We start from the raw sequence: 15,815 nt of genomic DNA, 5'->3' as shown, positions 1-15,815 counted from the left end.
GCTTTAAATGAACCAGGAGGGAAAAGATGTAAGTGTGAGTATGAGGTGTGAGGAATTGTGAGCCTGGGGGTTTCTTACAAGCACCTTTAAGTCACTTTGTCTTGTACCTCCTGGTCTGGCTATGCCTAGGAGTCAGACTTGCTGTGAGACCCCCGTGGGCCCTCTAAAACTCCCTGTGGAATAAGGAAGAGTTCTTGACTTCATCTTTTTTTTTTTTTTTTTTTTTTTTGCCACGACTATTTCAGTATAACTTCTTGATTTCTCTCCAGCTCTACTCACAAGCCCGTTTCCTTTCAACCATAAGTTCTGGAGACAATCATGGCAGGAAAAAGGCAAACCTTAATGAGGAACATACAAAGGCAAAACTGCAACAGCTTTTCCCCCAATTTGCTGTGCTTTCTGCACATTTTTTTCCCCTTGCCTCTGCTATTTCCAGTTTTGAAAAGTGGGGAAGGTGAGGGAAGCAGCATTATCCTTTTTGAATCTGTGAGGTTGCTCTTTCCTGCCCCAGCTGTGCACTGCTGCTCACATAGCAGGGTCGTAAAATCTCAGTGAGATAAGGAGGGTGGGGCCGTCCTCCAGCGAGCGCAGGCAAGAGTCTCTGCACTTCCAGAGCTGAACCTCTGTGGAGAAAGGGCTTGGTGGGTGCTGAGATTTCAGAGATACCACTTGACAATCAAGTCATTAAAGAGGCAGCAGGGTTTTCTTCAGAAGCACATGCCCCCACACCTAACCCTCCCCTTGAACAATCTCAAAAAAGTTATAATTTTTCTCTACCAACTCTTATGGATAACAGCAGAACTCAGAACAAGGGCTGCCACAGTCGATGCCCCATCCAGAGATTCCCCCCAGCACAGGGTCCAGTGGGACCATGACCCTGACCCCAGGCTTTCTTCTGCAAGCATCTTTGACTCTTGGCCTAAGAACTGTCTTTGGCTGCCTGGGGAGAGTGTCCTGAAAGTACAGGGGAGGAAACCTTTTGGGAGCAACCCTCAAGCAATGAGTAACAGGAGGTGATGAAAAAGACCCCAACTTTCTTGCCCTTGGCAAGAGGAGAGACAACTCTGAGGTTTGCTCTCTGCAGTCTCCCAGAGGTCCCCAGCAGGATTGAACCTGAGTGTCCACAGTGGGAACCTGCTCATTAATGTATCCTGTACTGTCTCACTTCCCCTCTTCCTTACCTGTGCCTCCTGGGGTCGCCTCTCAAATACACGACTTGCACTCAAATCTGTATCATCAGGCCAGTTTCTGAGGGCACCCAACTTAAAACACATAGTTGCATTAATGTATATTTTCCTTTTGGATGGTGAGCTCCCCACAGACAGCCAAAAACCATATTTCTCTGAGAACTCACCCTGCCAAATGCTTTCTGTGAATTACCTCATCTCATCTGCATGACAACCCTAAGAGGCCACCACTATTATTATTATCCTCATTTTACAAATGAGAAAAATGAAGCTCAGAGAGTTTAAGTCACTCGTCCAAGGTCACACAGAAGAGCTGGGATTTGAACCAAGGTGGTCTCTCTCTGAAGTTCACACTCTTAATGACTGCATATTACATATGGTATTCAATCATGGTGTGAAAGGAAGGAAGACGGTAGCAAGCAAACTTGACAAGCACTGGTACAATGTTCATTATTTGACGCTAGAGATCAGCCAATTTCTCAAACATGTTTAAGACCCAATGGAGACAGAGGCCATCACAGTGTCCCTCCCTACACTGTCATGTAACTTTTTTCTGTTCATTTATTGATTCTTAATTGTGTCTAAGACACTGAATTAGGACCTGTGGAGGTCACAAATTAAAGCAAATTTGAGGAGCTTACCGTCTACTAGAGGGTGTGGGAGAGGGACAAAGATAAGGTAGAAGTGCCTGGAAAGATAAATGACAAGACCAGAGCTTCCATCAGGCTCAGCTGATTCATGGCCAAGTGCACTGAGCAGAGAAGTGCCATGTTTTCAGAGAAGGTGGCCCCTGGGAACTGGAGTGGACAGTTGCCCTGGAAAAACAAGGCTTAGAGAATGAGGGGAGTTTGCTGGCTGGGAGCAGGGCTGGAGAGGGAGAATGAAAGGGGAGAGGCACATGAGCAAAGCTATAAAGCCAGGAGATACCAGGTGATCCTCTTCATCACTCTGCCTCCCCCACCTTTCCTCAGGTCAGAACAACTGGGGAGTCGAAGGGGGTGATTGAAAAAGATGTTTACCAGGAGGGAAACCAAGTTTCAAGAGACAATGGCTGAGGATTGTAGATACATGGTAATTCACGACTACTTTTCAAGCCAAGACATGGATAAAGTACACAAACCACATACTGAACAAGTCACCCTTCCTGCAGGTCTAAGAGGGCTGATTGATTAAGATGACGCCTGTGACCGCTGTGGCTCCCCAGTCTGAAAACTTGGCACCAGAAGACACTGTGTAACTGCCAGTCTTACTGTTGTGCTTGGATCGCACTGCTTGGAATTCAGGAGTGTCACAAACTTTGGGGGCTGAAGACATTTCCCTGAAGCCTTGGCAACTGAGACCTCATTTACAGCTCCTGTGCTGGGAGAGGATTTCTTCAGTGCTTACCTTCACCCTTCACCCCAGTGAGGGCGTGGGCAGGAGAGATTGGCACTCTGGGTAAGAAAGAGAGACAGCCTAGCCAAATACTCTGCACCATTTTGTAAGGAGAAATCAGGCATGGAAAGCCTTGAAGACTCTGGGCTACCTCAGGCAGAATTTGCTCAAGAATAATCTTACTCTTTTTGTTTTTAATTTATTTTCTCAAAAATTGAGATGGGCCAGGCATGATGGCTTATGCCTATTATCCTGGCACTTTGGGAGGCTGAGATGGGAGGATGGCTTGAGCCCAGGAGTTCGAGACCAGACTGGGCAACATAGTGAGATGCTGTCTCTATAAAAAAAAAATACAAAAATTAGCCGAGTGTGGTGGCACATGCCTGTAGTCCCAGCTACTTGGGAGGCTCAGGTGGGAGGATTGCCTGAGCCCAGGAGGTTGGGGCTGCGGTGAGCCAAGATCGCACGACCACATTCCAGCCTAGGCGACAGAGTGAGACCCCATCTCAAAATAAGAAGTGAAAAAAAAAAACAGGGATGGAGTCTGTGTTGCCCAGGCTGATCTCAAACTCCTGGGCTGAAGTTATCCATCCACCTCAGCCTCCCAAAGTGCTGGGATTACAGGCATGAGCCACTGTGCCCACAGGTCTTGCTCTTGGTGGCTGTGTTCAGAGCTAACAGCCCCTCATATTCCTTCAGCGTGCCCCAAATACATATACAATCTAAGTAAACACAATGTCTGTTCTTCACAACCTACCCCAAGTCCCAAACAGATGGCTGCCCCCAGGCTCCTTTCAGATAGATATTCCACAACCACCATTCTTACCAGCTTTACATTGCGGCACCTATAGAGTTTTATAGCCAGGGCTATAGGAAGGCAAGTCCCAGGATCCAAGTCCCAGGAGGTTAAAAATAGTTTGCCATTTCTTCAGCAAGATACCAGGCGCTGTTGAAGTGACACTGTGTAACCAACAAGTTTATGTAAGGATCATGCCCCTGGCTTTCCCCACACCCTGCCCTAGATGAGGCAAATACAAGTGTATTGATGCCTATGGGGCAATCTTTGCCCACTGGGGCCCGGGAGCAGAAGGGTAAATGCTTCCCCATTTCCTCTCCCCTGACCCTAGGATGTTCCTGAGATGCATTTCATAAATCTTCTCAGAAGGTTCTGCGTAGGGGTAGCCAACTCAATACCTCATTATTTTATTGTGATGGGGTTCAGAACACACTACCCCAAAATATGGCACCTTGGCATTTAAGGAAACAGCAGAAGCGGGAAAGTCTCTCTGACCTTTTCTTGACCTTCTCCCCTGAAACAGACCAGAAAAGAATGTTCTTACATTCTCCTAAAGTAGGTCATAAGGGCCAGGTGCAGTGGCTCATGCCTATAATCCCAGCATTTTGGGAGGCCAAGACAGAAGGACTGCTTGAGGCCAGGAATTCAAGACCAGCCTGGGCAACATAGTGAGACCCTGACTCTGCAAAAAAATAAAAAAATTAGCCAGGCACGGTGATGCACGTCTATGGTCCCAGCTACTCAGGAAGCTGAGGATGGAGGATTGTTGGAACCCATAAGGTCAAGGCTGCACACTGCAGCTTTGATGGTGCAGCTCCACTCCAGCCTAGACACCAAAGCAAAATCTTGTCTTAAAAAAAAAAGTAGTTGATAGGTCATAAAACCCTCATTCAGACCAGACGAGGCAGCTCACACCTGTAATCCTAGCACTATGGGAAGTGGAGGTGGGAGGATCACTTGAGTCCAGGAGTTCAAGACCAGCCTCAGCAACATCGTGAGACCTCATCTCTATAAAAATGTTAAACCATTAGCTGAGCATGGTGGCAAGGTGGGAGGATCACTTGAGCCTGGTAGGCAGAGTTGCAGTGAGCACTATACTCCAGCCTGGGCAACAGAGTGAGACTCTGTCACAAAATAAATAAATAAATACCCTAATTCCAGAGGTGCCCTCCCTATGCCTGAAGGAAAGAAATGTCCTTATCGCTGAAGACACAGAGACCCAGAGAATAATTTGAACAAATGAGCCTTGCTAAATTCCCCCCAGTGGATTACTGTTAGGTCCTACCTCCTTTGTCCAATCATACCTCTCCATGACTGGCCACTCTTCATCAAACCTAAACATTAAAAAAAAAAAAAAAAAACACAAGCTTGACTGGGCACAGTGGCTCACGCCTGTAATCCCAGCACTTTGTAGGCCAAGGTGGGCAGATCTCCTGAGGTCAGGAGTTCAAGACCAGCCTGGCCAACACGGTGAAACCCTGTCTCTACTAAAAATACAAAAAAATTAGCCAGGTGTGGTGGCGCTCACCTGTAGTCCCAGCTACTCAGGAGGCTGAGGCAGAAGAATTGCTTGAACCTGGGAGGCAGAGGTTGCAGTGAGTTGAGATCATGCCACTGCACTCCAGCCTGGGTGATAGAGTGAGACTTCATCTCAAAAAAAAAAGAAAAAAAAAAAAACACACAAGCTTCCCTCTTTCATGGTTCTTCATTTGTTTTTTTGCTTGTTTGTTTTGAGACAGAGTCTCACTCTGTTGCCCAGGCTGGAGTAAAGTGGTGTGATCTCGGTTCATTGCAACCTCTACCTCCCGGGTTCAAGCAATTCTCCTGCCTCAGCCTCCCAAGTAGCTGGGACAACAGGCGTGTGCCACCACACCCAGCTAATTTTGTATTTTTAGTAGAGTCAGGGTTTCACCATGTTGGCCAGGCTGGTCTCAAACTCCTGACATCAGGTGATCTGCCTGCCTCGGTCTCCTAAAGTGCTGGGATTATAGGGATAAGCCACCATGCTCAGCCGGTTCTTCATTTCTGAAGGCCCCATGTTACATCAAATGCATTAAATAAATTAATATGCTTCTTTTTATTTATTTGTTTGAGATGGAGTCTCACTGTGTCGCCCAGGCTGGAGTGCAGTGGTGTGATCTCAGCTCAGTGCAACCTCTGCCTCCAGGGTTCAAGTGATTCTCCTGCCTCAGCCTCCCAAGTAGCTGAAGCTACAGACGCCCACCACCACACCCAGCTAATTTTTTTGTATTTTTAGTAGAGATGGGATTTCACTATGTTGGCCAGGGTGGTCTCGAACTCCTGACCTCAGGTGATCCACATGCCACAGCCTCCCAAAGTGCTGGGATTACAGGCGCAAGCCACTGCGCCCAGCCTGAATATGCTTCTTTCTTGTTAACTTGTCTTTTATTATAGGTGCCTCAGCTAAGGTACTCAGGAATCTCAAAAGATATCACTTGGCTTCTGAAAGTGACCCAGTAGGGCACAGTGGTGTGGGTCTCCTTAGATCCCATCTTCTGTTGGTGCTGCACGTGAACCTTTTCTGTTGTAACCAGTCAGGCATTGAGTCTGAGAAGTCCTCATGCAACCCATAGAAGGAGGAGAAGATGATCCCTCTATCTACAGTGGATAGGCATAGCAGGTGAATTCTTTTCACTAAATCCTGTTTCATTTTGTTGATTCACTAGAACTCATCTTGTGGGAGGACCACTGACTCACCATGCAAAAATGGGAAGATCAGTTTCATTAGAAGTGGGATGTTTCACACGCTTCTTATATACACACTTCAGGACACAAAGTGGGGTGACGTGGTTTGGCTGATGTCTAAGTGCCCTCAACCCAACATCAAGATTTTAACCAAATATAGCAAGGAGTCTTCAATTTGAGAATCCAGCTCCTTCTTCCAAAGCAGATGATAGGTGAGAAGAAGGGAGGGGGGTGGGGAAGTGGGAGAAAGATGGGATTCCAGTTAAAATAAACCCAAGAGGAAAGAGCAGAATTCTAAAGAGAAGGAAAGAAAAACCTCATCTATACCTTCTTCTGTTTGAGTACCTAGGTCTGACCATAATCGTTTTCAAAGCGACAGAAAACATCCAGAAATATATGTGTCACGCATGGTAATGGTTGAGTTTTATCTTGAGTGGGAAACTAAGATGGCAAGTAGTTAAAAAAAAAAAAAAAAGTAGTGTTTCAGTTTTTAGCACTCATCACAGATCAAAATTCACATTTTAAGCTCAAAACTAACTGTTTTATAAATTATAAACTTATTTTGATATATTAAAAATCTGAGTACTGGAACAAAAACTTATTTCTGAGTTTTTCAAAAGTGTGTGAAAAAAAAAACAAAAACAAAAAACAAAAAAACTCCTGTTTTCCATGTCCTTCTCTGGCAGCAGGGGGCTGTTGACATCTACCAAAGTCCTGAGTATCTAGTTATACAACATCCTGAAGGCTAGCTAGAAGCACGAGCTGTGCAATCCCACTCCTAGGTATTTACTCAAGAGAAATGAAAAGTCACATTTGCATGAAAACCTGCACAAATGTTGGCTGGCCGCGGTGGCTCACACCTGTAATCCCAGCACTTTGGAGCCCGAGGCGGGCGGATCACGAGGTCAGGAGATCGAGACCATTCTGGCTAATACGGTGAAACCCCGTCTCTATTAAAAATACAAAAATTAGCTGGGAGTGGTGGCAGGCGCCTGCAGTGCCAGCTACTGGGGAGGCTGAGGCAGGAGAATGGCATGAACCTAGGAGGCGGAGCTTGCAGTGAGTCGAGATCGCGCCACTGCACTCCCACCTGGGCGACAGAGCGAGATTCTGTCTCAAAAAAAAAAAAAAAAAGAAAAAAGAAAAGAAAACCGCACAAATGTTTATGTACCTTTATTCATTCCACACTGAGCACAACCCACATGTTCTTCACCCGAAGAATGGATAAACGAACAGAGGCACATCCATACAATGTAATATTTCTCTGCAACAAAAAAGAACAAAAGATGGATGTATGCAGATTATGCTAAATGAAAGAAACTAGTCTCAAAGGGCTGTATGATTCCATTTGTATAACTAAAAAGCAAACAGAAAACTGACCACTGGGCATACAGGGGGTAGGGGCAAATAGAAGGAAGGGATCGAGGCTGGGCGCAGTGGCTCATGCCTGTAATCGTAGCACTTTAGGTGGTCGAGGCAGGAGGATCATGTGAGGTCAGGAGTTTGAGATCAGCCTGGCCAACATGGTGAAACCCTGTCTCTACCAAAAGTACAAAAATTACCCAGGTGTAGTGGTGCACGCTGCAGTCCCATGTACTTGGGAGGCTGAGGCAGGAGAATCGCTTGAACCTGGGAGGCGGAGGTTGCAGTCAGTGAGCCGAGATTGCACCACTGACCTCCAGCCTGGGTGACAGAGGGAAACTCCGTTTCAAAAAAAAAAAAAAAAATTGGAAGGGATTGATTACAAAAGGACGCAAGGGAATTTTTGAGGGTGATGGAGCTGTTCTATATCTTTATTACGGTGGTGAGGGTTACAAAGTTGTATTTCATTTGTCAATCCTCATAGAATTGTACACTGCCAAAACAAAGTGAATTTTACTTTATGTAGATTATACCTCCATTTAAATTATTTATTTATTTTTAAAGACAGAGGTCTCCTTATATTGCCCAATCATGCCTCAGCCTCCAGAGTAGCTGGGACTATAGGCGCACACCCTATAGGTTATATACATTAAAAAAAAAAAAAAAAAAAGACATGGGCCTTGGGGTCACCAGCCTTACAGAACCTCAGCCCCACCATTTCTTTAGCTGTGTGACCTTGAACAAGTTCCTTAAGCCTTCTGGGCCTTGGTATCCTCATCTGTACATGGTGATGTAATAGTTCCTGGTTCACAGGTTTGTTAGGAGGATGCAGTGAATGTGTATATGTAATGCAGTGCCCAACACCCATTCTGCATTAGGTCTCACTGTGACTAGCCGGCCAAGAGTCATAGCATGAAGTCCCTTCTCAGCTGGGCCTAATATCTGTCTGCTCTGTGCTCTATTCCCCACCTCCCTCCAAGTGGCCCTTTGCCCAGCCTGGATTCCTGGGAGGTACCACCCCAGGGCAGCTAGCTTCTTGGCATTTTATCAGACTACACTAAACATTGTTTGATTATAGGTTCTAATACTCTTTTTTCTTTAGTTTTGGGGGGCAAGTGTGTGTGTCATATCGCCTAGCTAACACTTTCTCTTGAAAACTTTCTGTCCAACTTCACCGTTTTAAAGATCCCAAGCAGACTTTTTCATAGTTAGTACGTTATGTGAAATGTCCCATTCATTATATTAAGTAACAAGATGAACCCTTCCTGATAGATTTTCATGGGTTAGGATGAAGTTCGGGGCACTAACCACATGTGTACTGTGGGCAGGATTTGACAGGGACCATCACACTGTGAGAGTTTATGGAGCACCCTGTCTGTGCCAGGAGTGCTGGGCCTCTAGGCAGTCACACAGCTCCTTCCCAGCTTCTGAACCTGAGTATACATGCTGTCAATATGCAGACACCTCACCTCTTGGGGTCTCTGTTTCTTCACTGTGATTTTTTTTTTTTAAAGATGGACTCTTGCCCGGTTGCCAGACTGGAGTGAAGTGGTGCAATCTCGGCTCAGCGCAACCTCCACCTCCCAGGTTCAAGCGATTCTCCTACCTCAGCCTCCCAAGTAGCTGGGATTACAGGCGCCCACCACCACACCTGGCTCATTTTTGTGCTTTTAGTAGAGACAGGGTTTTGCCATGTTGGCCAGGCTGGTCTCGACTCGGCCTCCCAAAGTGCTAGAATTACAGGTGTGAACCACCATGCCCGGCTTTTGTGTTTTTTGGAATTTTTATATTTTTAGTAGAGACAGGGTTTCACCATGTTGGCCAGGCTGGTCTCAAACTACTGACCTCAAGTGATCCACCCACCTCAGCCTCCCAAAGTGCGGGGATTACAGGCGTGAGCCACCGCGACTGGTCTCTCCACTCTGATTTTAAAGGCCCATTCTGGACCCATTCCAGGGGTCTATGACTTGGAAACGTCATTGTGATCAGTGGTGGCTATGGGAACTGATAATGGTGGTGACAGTGGTGGTGAAGATGAGGATGCTTCCAACCTGGAGAAGAGGAAGAAGTTAAAGGAGGGCAGGCACGATGGCTCATGCCACAGTCCCAGCACTTTGGGAGGCCAAGGTGGAAAAATCACTTGAGCCCAGGAGTTAAGGACCAGCCTGGGCAACAGAGCAAGGCCCGTTTCTATAATAATTGTTCTTAATTGAAAAAAAAAAGAAGTTAAAGGAGTGTTTTTAATGGAAGTAGCTAATTTACAAGTTTCCATTCCTTTTGCTGCTTTGAGACTACTTGTGAAGGACTAGAAAAATATATAGCCCCTCGAATGCAGTAGGAGAATGGGAAGAGAGCACAGGGCGGCTTCGACTGATATTTTTAAAGTTTTATTCCTTAAAAACATGTGTAAGTCAATTCATTAAAACCAAAAGTTCAATAGGGGTGTTCAGAGTCCATATCCATGAGTTATAATGCACTCTGCACTTTTTCACATGTTTGAAATATTTCTCAATCATTTTTTTTTAAACAGACACCATCCGTTCTTAAGTAGTCATGAAAACTGTGGTGCAGGGCATTTTTCATCACAGAAAGGGTATTTCTGTGTCTAGCTAAGCAATCAGTTATTCCTCGGAAACAACACCCCGCTGATTTGTTCTCCTTCTCCCCTCCGAATGTTGCACAGGATCCTGCCTATACCGATGCTTGGATAAACGAATAAACTAGCGGATACTTAAGTTCCTTTAATTTTCTTACTTTTTGATTTTTTTAATTTTTGAGAAGGATTCTTGCTCTGTCACCCAGGCTGCAGTGCAGTTGCACAATCTCGGCTCACTGCAACCTCTGCCTTCCAGGTTCGAGCAATTCTCCTGCCTCAGCCTCCCTAGTAGCTGGGATTACAGGCATGTGCCATCACACCCAGCTACTTTTTGTATTTTTAGTAGAGATAAGGTTTTACCATGTTGGCCAGACTGGTCTCAAACTCCTGACCTCCGGTGATCAGCCTGCCTTGGCCTCCCAAAGTGCTGGGATTACAGGCATCAGCCACCACGCCCGGCCTTAAATTCCTTTAAACCCTTCGTACTAGCAGGTCAGCTCCGCCTCCATACTCCTTGCCCCACCCGAGGCCGACATCCTGCTGATGGAGCAGCTTTGAGCAAGCTTTGCTCAAGGGCAGCTCCCGAGAGAACTCGGGTGCCCTGGCTGGGCCAGGAATAAATAGGACTGTGCGTTTCAAAGAAAGGGGCGAAGGGAGGGGTGAATCAGCCTCGCCTCAAAGGCTAAAAATAATCTGGCTTTGTAGACTCTTCCTCCAACTACTCAGGGCCCGGAAAACGGGAGGTGGGGAGAAAAGGGTGGGATCTTTGCATCAGTCCTAACTATTAAGCGTGTGTTTGTCAGAAAAGAGTTAAAAGGGAACCTTCATCCTAGGCTGTCTTCCAAGTCTACTTCTTATAACTTGAACTCGTCACTCATCTTGTTTGTAATAAATGCAATTAGAAGGAGCCAGGTGGGTTCCCTCTGTTGTCTTGTCCCACTGTTGTCTCTTGTCTCACAGTTTAGAGAAAAGCCCAGAGAGGCACCGGACGCAAGTCAGCCTCCCTGGAGCCTGAATCCCCACATGCACCTGAGCCTGGACATGTGGCCTATCTGGGTATAGAATCCTATCTCTTTTCAGGTGGTTTGGGCTGATCCCCTACATACTTTCATAACAAAGGAGACAATGAGCAGGAGATGCTTGTACCCTCCTTGAGAAATCCAAGTGGCATTCCAGCCTTCCTGTGGTCAGATGCAAGCTTCCTGTGTGTGCCAGGGATGCATTTCTCTTTACTGGGTTTCCTTTCCTCCTGGTCTGCAAATTCGCTCAGTAAGACAAGGACTCCTTGCTGCCCAGCATGCTTCTCTACCCTACCTGAACCTGGGTGTTTGTAAACCTGTCAGAAATTCCAGAGGGCTGACTTCCTTTATAAACCAGGTTAGAGACAGTCAGGGAAACCTACTTACTGGCCAGCACCTGGGGATGTCAGAGCTACAGCCTTGTAATGGGTTCCAGGACTACACAATTTTCCCTGAGGCAGTAAGCAACATGGGAGGTTCTGCTCCTTTTCATCTGCTGAGTAAAACCTTTTCCCTGCAAACTAGGTCTTCCTAAGTGCAATGACTTGTGTGTGGAACTGCACACCATGACTGGCTCCAGCCTAGTCACCCTCCAACACAGAAGTCTCACCCAGTGGGTGAGTGGCTGCCACATAGCCACTTCCCTTTTCTTGGTGACTATGCCATCTCCATTGGTTGGAAAGGTATATCAAGGAGTCCAGCTTCCTTAACCCAGTTGTTATTGCCACATATTTGCCAGGATTTTATGTGCTGCAGAAACACTTCAATTTTTTCATAGGATCGTTCCGAGTCAGGATGGTTCTAAGCAGCTTCCAAATGAGGTGAGAAGGCAGTAAACTCCCTGGACGTGGACTTGAAAAACCATCAGATTCCACCCCCTTAAATCCCAAAATACACTTCTTTGTTCTTTGAATTACTTACAAAAAATAATATGAACAGCTGACATCTCCTCAAGACTTACTCTCTACCAGGCTGTACCTGTGCTAAGCTTTTAAATAGATCAACTCCTTCAGTCCCCACATTTACAGGAGTTGGGGGTTGGGGGTGGGGGGCTGAGGTTTTAACACAGTCATAAAAGGTTCCACTGTCATGCAACCCATAAAAGGGATTTGAACTCAGGTCTGTCTAGCTCTACATCCAGAGCTGGTAACTATGATGTCCAGAAGTGCTCTGTTGAGACGCAAGTGGTCTAGTGTGGAAAGTGTAAACCTTGGCAGACTTGTGTTTGAATCTCTAGATCACATCCTAATTTTCTTTCTTTTTTTTTTTTTTTTTTTTTTAGAGATGGATTCTTGCTCTGTCACTCAGGCTGGAGTGCAGTGGCTCCATCATAGTTCACTGCATCCTTAAGCTCCTGGCCTCAACTCATCCTCCTGCTTCAGCTTTCCAAAGTGCTGGGATTACAAGTGTGAGCCTACGTCCTAATTTTCTATATGACTGTGAGGACTAGCACCATCTCTCTGGGTGTCACAGCTGAAGAAAATAAACAATGGTATTAGGTCAGCCTGTTTCTCAAAAGTGCTTGCTTGTGTTTTACCGCTAATATCTAAAGGAAATGGAAAGGAGATAAGCAAACAACATACAAGAGGAAGCGACCAGGATTCTTCAGTCTTGCCAGGTCTTCTTAGAAAGATCACAGGAGGGTGGGGCCCCTTTTCTAGATGGCATCTGGAGACCAAACCCCTCCCACCTGCCTTCTCTGGGTTGTCTGAAACCTTCCCACTATCATTAGACAAAGAAGTCCTAAAAAACCACCTCAAAATGGGCCAATTTAGGAGTCCAGGTTTCAAGGGCTTCATTTACATCTCGAGGGAAATAAGCTGACCCCTTTTCCAGTTACTGAAGCCATTAAACTCAGAAAGGGCTCTCCCCAAAAACAAGCAAGAGAGGTGTCTGAACAGACCCTGAAAAGGCCCCATAATGGGCATCAAAATTATTTGAAGTTTGATCTACATCTTTTAAAATATAGACAAAGGGCTGGGCACGGTGGCTCACACCTGTAATCCCAGCACTTTGGGAGGCAGACGTGGGTGGATCACGAGGTCAAGAGATGGAGACCATCTTGGCCAACATGGTGAAACCCCATCTCTACTAAAAATACAAAAATTAGCCAAGCGTTGTGGCAGGCACCTGTAGTCCCAGCTATTCAGGAGGCTGAAGCAGGAGAATCTCTTGAACCTGGGAGGTGGAGGTGGCAGTGAGCCAAGATCTCACTGAGAGGTGAAGCCAGATGGACTTCCTGGGTCAAGTGGGGACTTGGAGAACTTTTCTGTCTTAGCAAGGGGATTGTAAAATGCACCAATCAGCGCTCTATAAAAACGCACAAATCAGTGCTCTGTAGGTACCAATAGGATTATAAAATGCACCAATCAGCGCTCTGTAAAAATGCACCAATCAGCACTCTAGCTAGCAAGAGGATTGTACAATGCACCAATCAGCGCTCTGTAAAATGCACCAATCAGCGCTCTGTAAAATGCACCAATCAGCGCTCTGTAAAATGCAATAATCAGCAGGATCCTAAAAGTAGCCAATCGCAGGGAGAATTGAAAAAAGGGCACTCTAGTTAGACAGAAATGGAATATGATAGAGGCCAATAAGGGAATAAAAGCTGGCCACCCCAGCCAGCACTGGCAACCCACTCTGTTCCCTTTCCATGCTGTGGAAGCTTTGTTCTTTAACTCTTCACAACAAATCTTGCTGCTGCTCACTCTTTGGGCTCATGCCACCTTTAAGAGCAATAACACTCACCGTGAAGGTCCACGGCTTCATTCTTGAAGTCAGCGAGACCACGAACCCACCGGCAGGAACAAACTGCAGACACAGCACCATTGCACTCCAGCCTGGTGACAGAGCAAGATGCCGTACCGTTATTCCTCCCACCTCATAGATAGGGAAACTATTCTCCACTTCATTGCTGCCTTTCCTTTAATTACACCCAAGGATGTACTACAATTGGCCTGTGGCTTCTCCCACTTTGGACATTATGGATGTGTGCCTTCCCTTCATGAAGATTGTATGAGAATCTTTATTATTATCATTTTCAAACTATAAAGTATATAATAAACATTATGGTAAGCATAATTCCCTCCAAGCTTCATCCTTCTGTAAGGCTGAGAAGCCCCTTCTACTCCTCTGAGAATCCCTGAAACATGAAGTTGCTTTGGGTGTTGCATTATTTCAGATAAAGACCCAGTTTAATGTGGTGATAAGCAGCTTGGACTCAAAGCATAGGCTCAGGAGTTACAAATCCCCACTCAGCCACCTCCCCTTTGTGTGATTTTGGGCTACTCATGTACCCTCTTAGCCTCAGTTACTTACCTGTAAAATGGGGGTAATAATAGGACTTACCCATAGGGATGTTGGGAGGATTAAATGAGCTAATGCATATATAATGCCTGTCACAGACTAAGTGATCAAGAAATATCAGCTGCTTTTCTTATTAAAGAGACTTTGGACGGAAGTTGCTTTAAGCAAGACCTTTTAGGTAACATACTTCCAAGGATGGGAAAATTACTGCCATTGATTTCAAATAATCTTCAGATGTCAGACCAGACATATTGACGTTTGGCTGAAAATGCGATCTCTAAAACAATGTCTTAGATTCTGAGCTGGGAGTGGGTATGGGGTAAAGTCTACTGACTCCTGTAACCCAACTGAGTACCTTTATGAACCTGAAAGCCATTTACAGGGAAGAGTGAATCCAAGAGATACTACAGGGTGATCCCTCTGAGACCACAGCAGAACTGAGCCTTGCTGGCTGCAGATGTAATGAGATCACAGTTGCCCTGCCCCAGGGGACAGCCCTACTCACTCTCAACCCCCAGTGAGCTCACAGTACCAGTTCTCACCCTGGCTACCACCTCCCCTCCAGCTCCCATGTTCTCATCTCTTGTTGCACTGAGAACTCATAAAGACTGGGCCATGAGGCTTCATTCATGTCCATACACCCACACCTGGAACACAGTACATGTTCTGTAAACCTTTGCAGAACTCATTCACAGGAAGCTATTAAATGCCCTCCTCTCTTCTCTAAGGTGGATCTGTGTAATCAGTGCTAGTCCTGTGGCCTATATGTTTGGGTCAAAATGAATGCCGTCCAGCCTTTATATTCTTCCTTTCCCATATTTGGTCTGACAAAGATGCTTTGTTTGACCAAACTTTAGTCAGGCTCCTGAATCTTCTCCTAAGTTTATCTGTACACTTCCTTGTAAAGACAAGTTTAGCAAGAACCTGGCTAAATTGGTTTAGCCAGAATCCCCCACCCTCCATATCTGATCCCTCTTCATATCTGATTGGATTCCTCATCCTCCACCATCCCCAGGTGATGTCTGATCATCCTGCCCTGTCTTCAGTTAGCCAGAGTCCCCCTTATCCCACCTGCCAACCCCCACCCTGCTCCTGGCTAGAAATTCCCACTTGCCCATGCCGTATTCAGAATTGAATCCAGTTCTATACTGTGATCTCTTTTCCCCTAGTGAGATAGTCATGAACAGAAACCTGTTTTTACCACTTCAGTTACTGTCCAGCTCTGGTTTTACCTTGTCAGTACATACGGCTGCCCTTCATTTAACAGTCACCTCAAAGAGACAGGCCACTCAGTCACAATCTTTATATTCTTTATATTTTAATTGTGTAAGTACCTTGCCTCTCTGGTATCTTGTTCCCAAACATTTCTTCAGCTGGACCACTTAAGCCAATGAAAGAGCTAATCTATTTAACATTGATTCCATTAGCTTTGGTTTCCTGAACTCCTTTCCAACTTGGGGGGAATGATG

At 45.8% G+C, this 15,815-nt stretch overlaps 1 long non-coding RNA gene across 1 annotated transcript in view; it reads right to left on the bottom strand.

Moving 5' to 3' along the window:
- Positions 1–15,815, bottom strand: part of LOC139357882 (uncharacterized) — a 75,631-nt gene that overhangs the window by 20,740 nt on the left and 39,076 nt on the right. Inside the window, exons 2-3 of the long non-coding RNA XR_011611828.1 lie at positions 13,789–13,880; positions 7,235–7,327 (exon numbers count right to left, since the gene is read on the bottom strand). This is a non-coding gene — a long non-coding RNA (uncharacterized lncRNA). The remainder of the gene's footprint in view (positions 1–7,234; positions 7,328–13,788; positions 13,881–15,815) is intronic.

The sequence above is a fragment of the Macaca nemestrina genome, chromosome 13 (genome assembly GCF_043159975.1).
Source record: "Macaca nemestrina isolate mMacNem1 chromosome 13, mMacNem.hap1, whole genome shotgun sequence".
NCBI lineage: Eukaryota > Metazoa > Chordata > Mammalia > Primates > Cercopithecidae > Macaca > Macaca nemestrina.
This window is presented reverse-complemented; position numbering and strand designations above follow the sequence as displayed.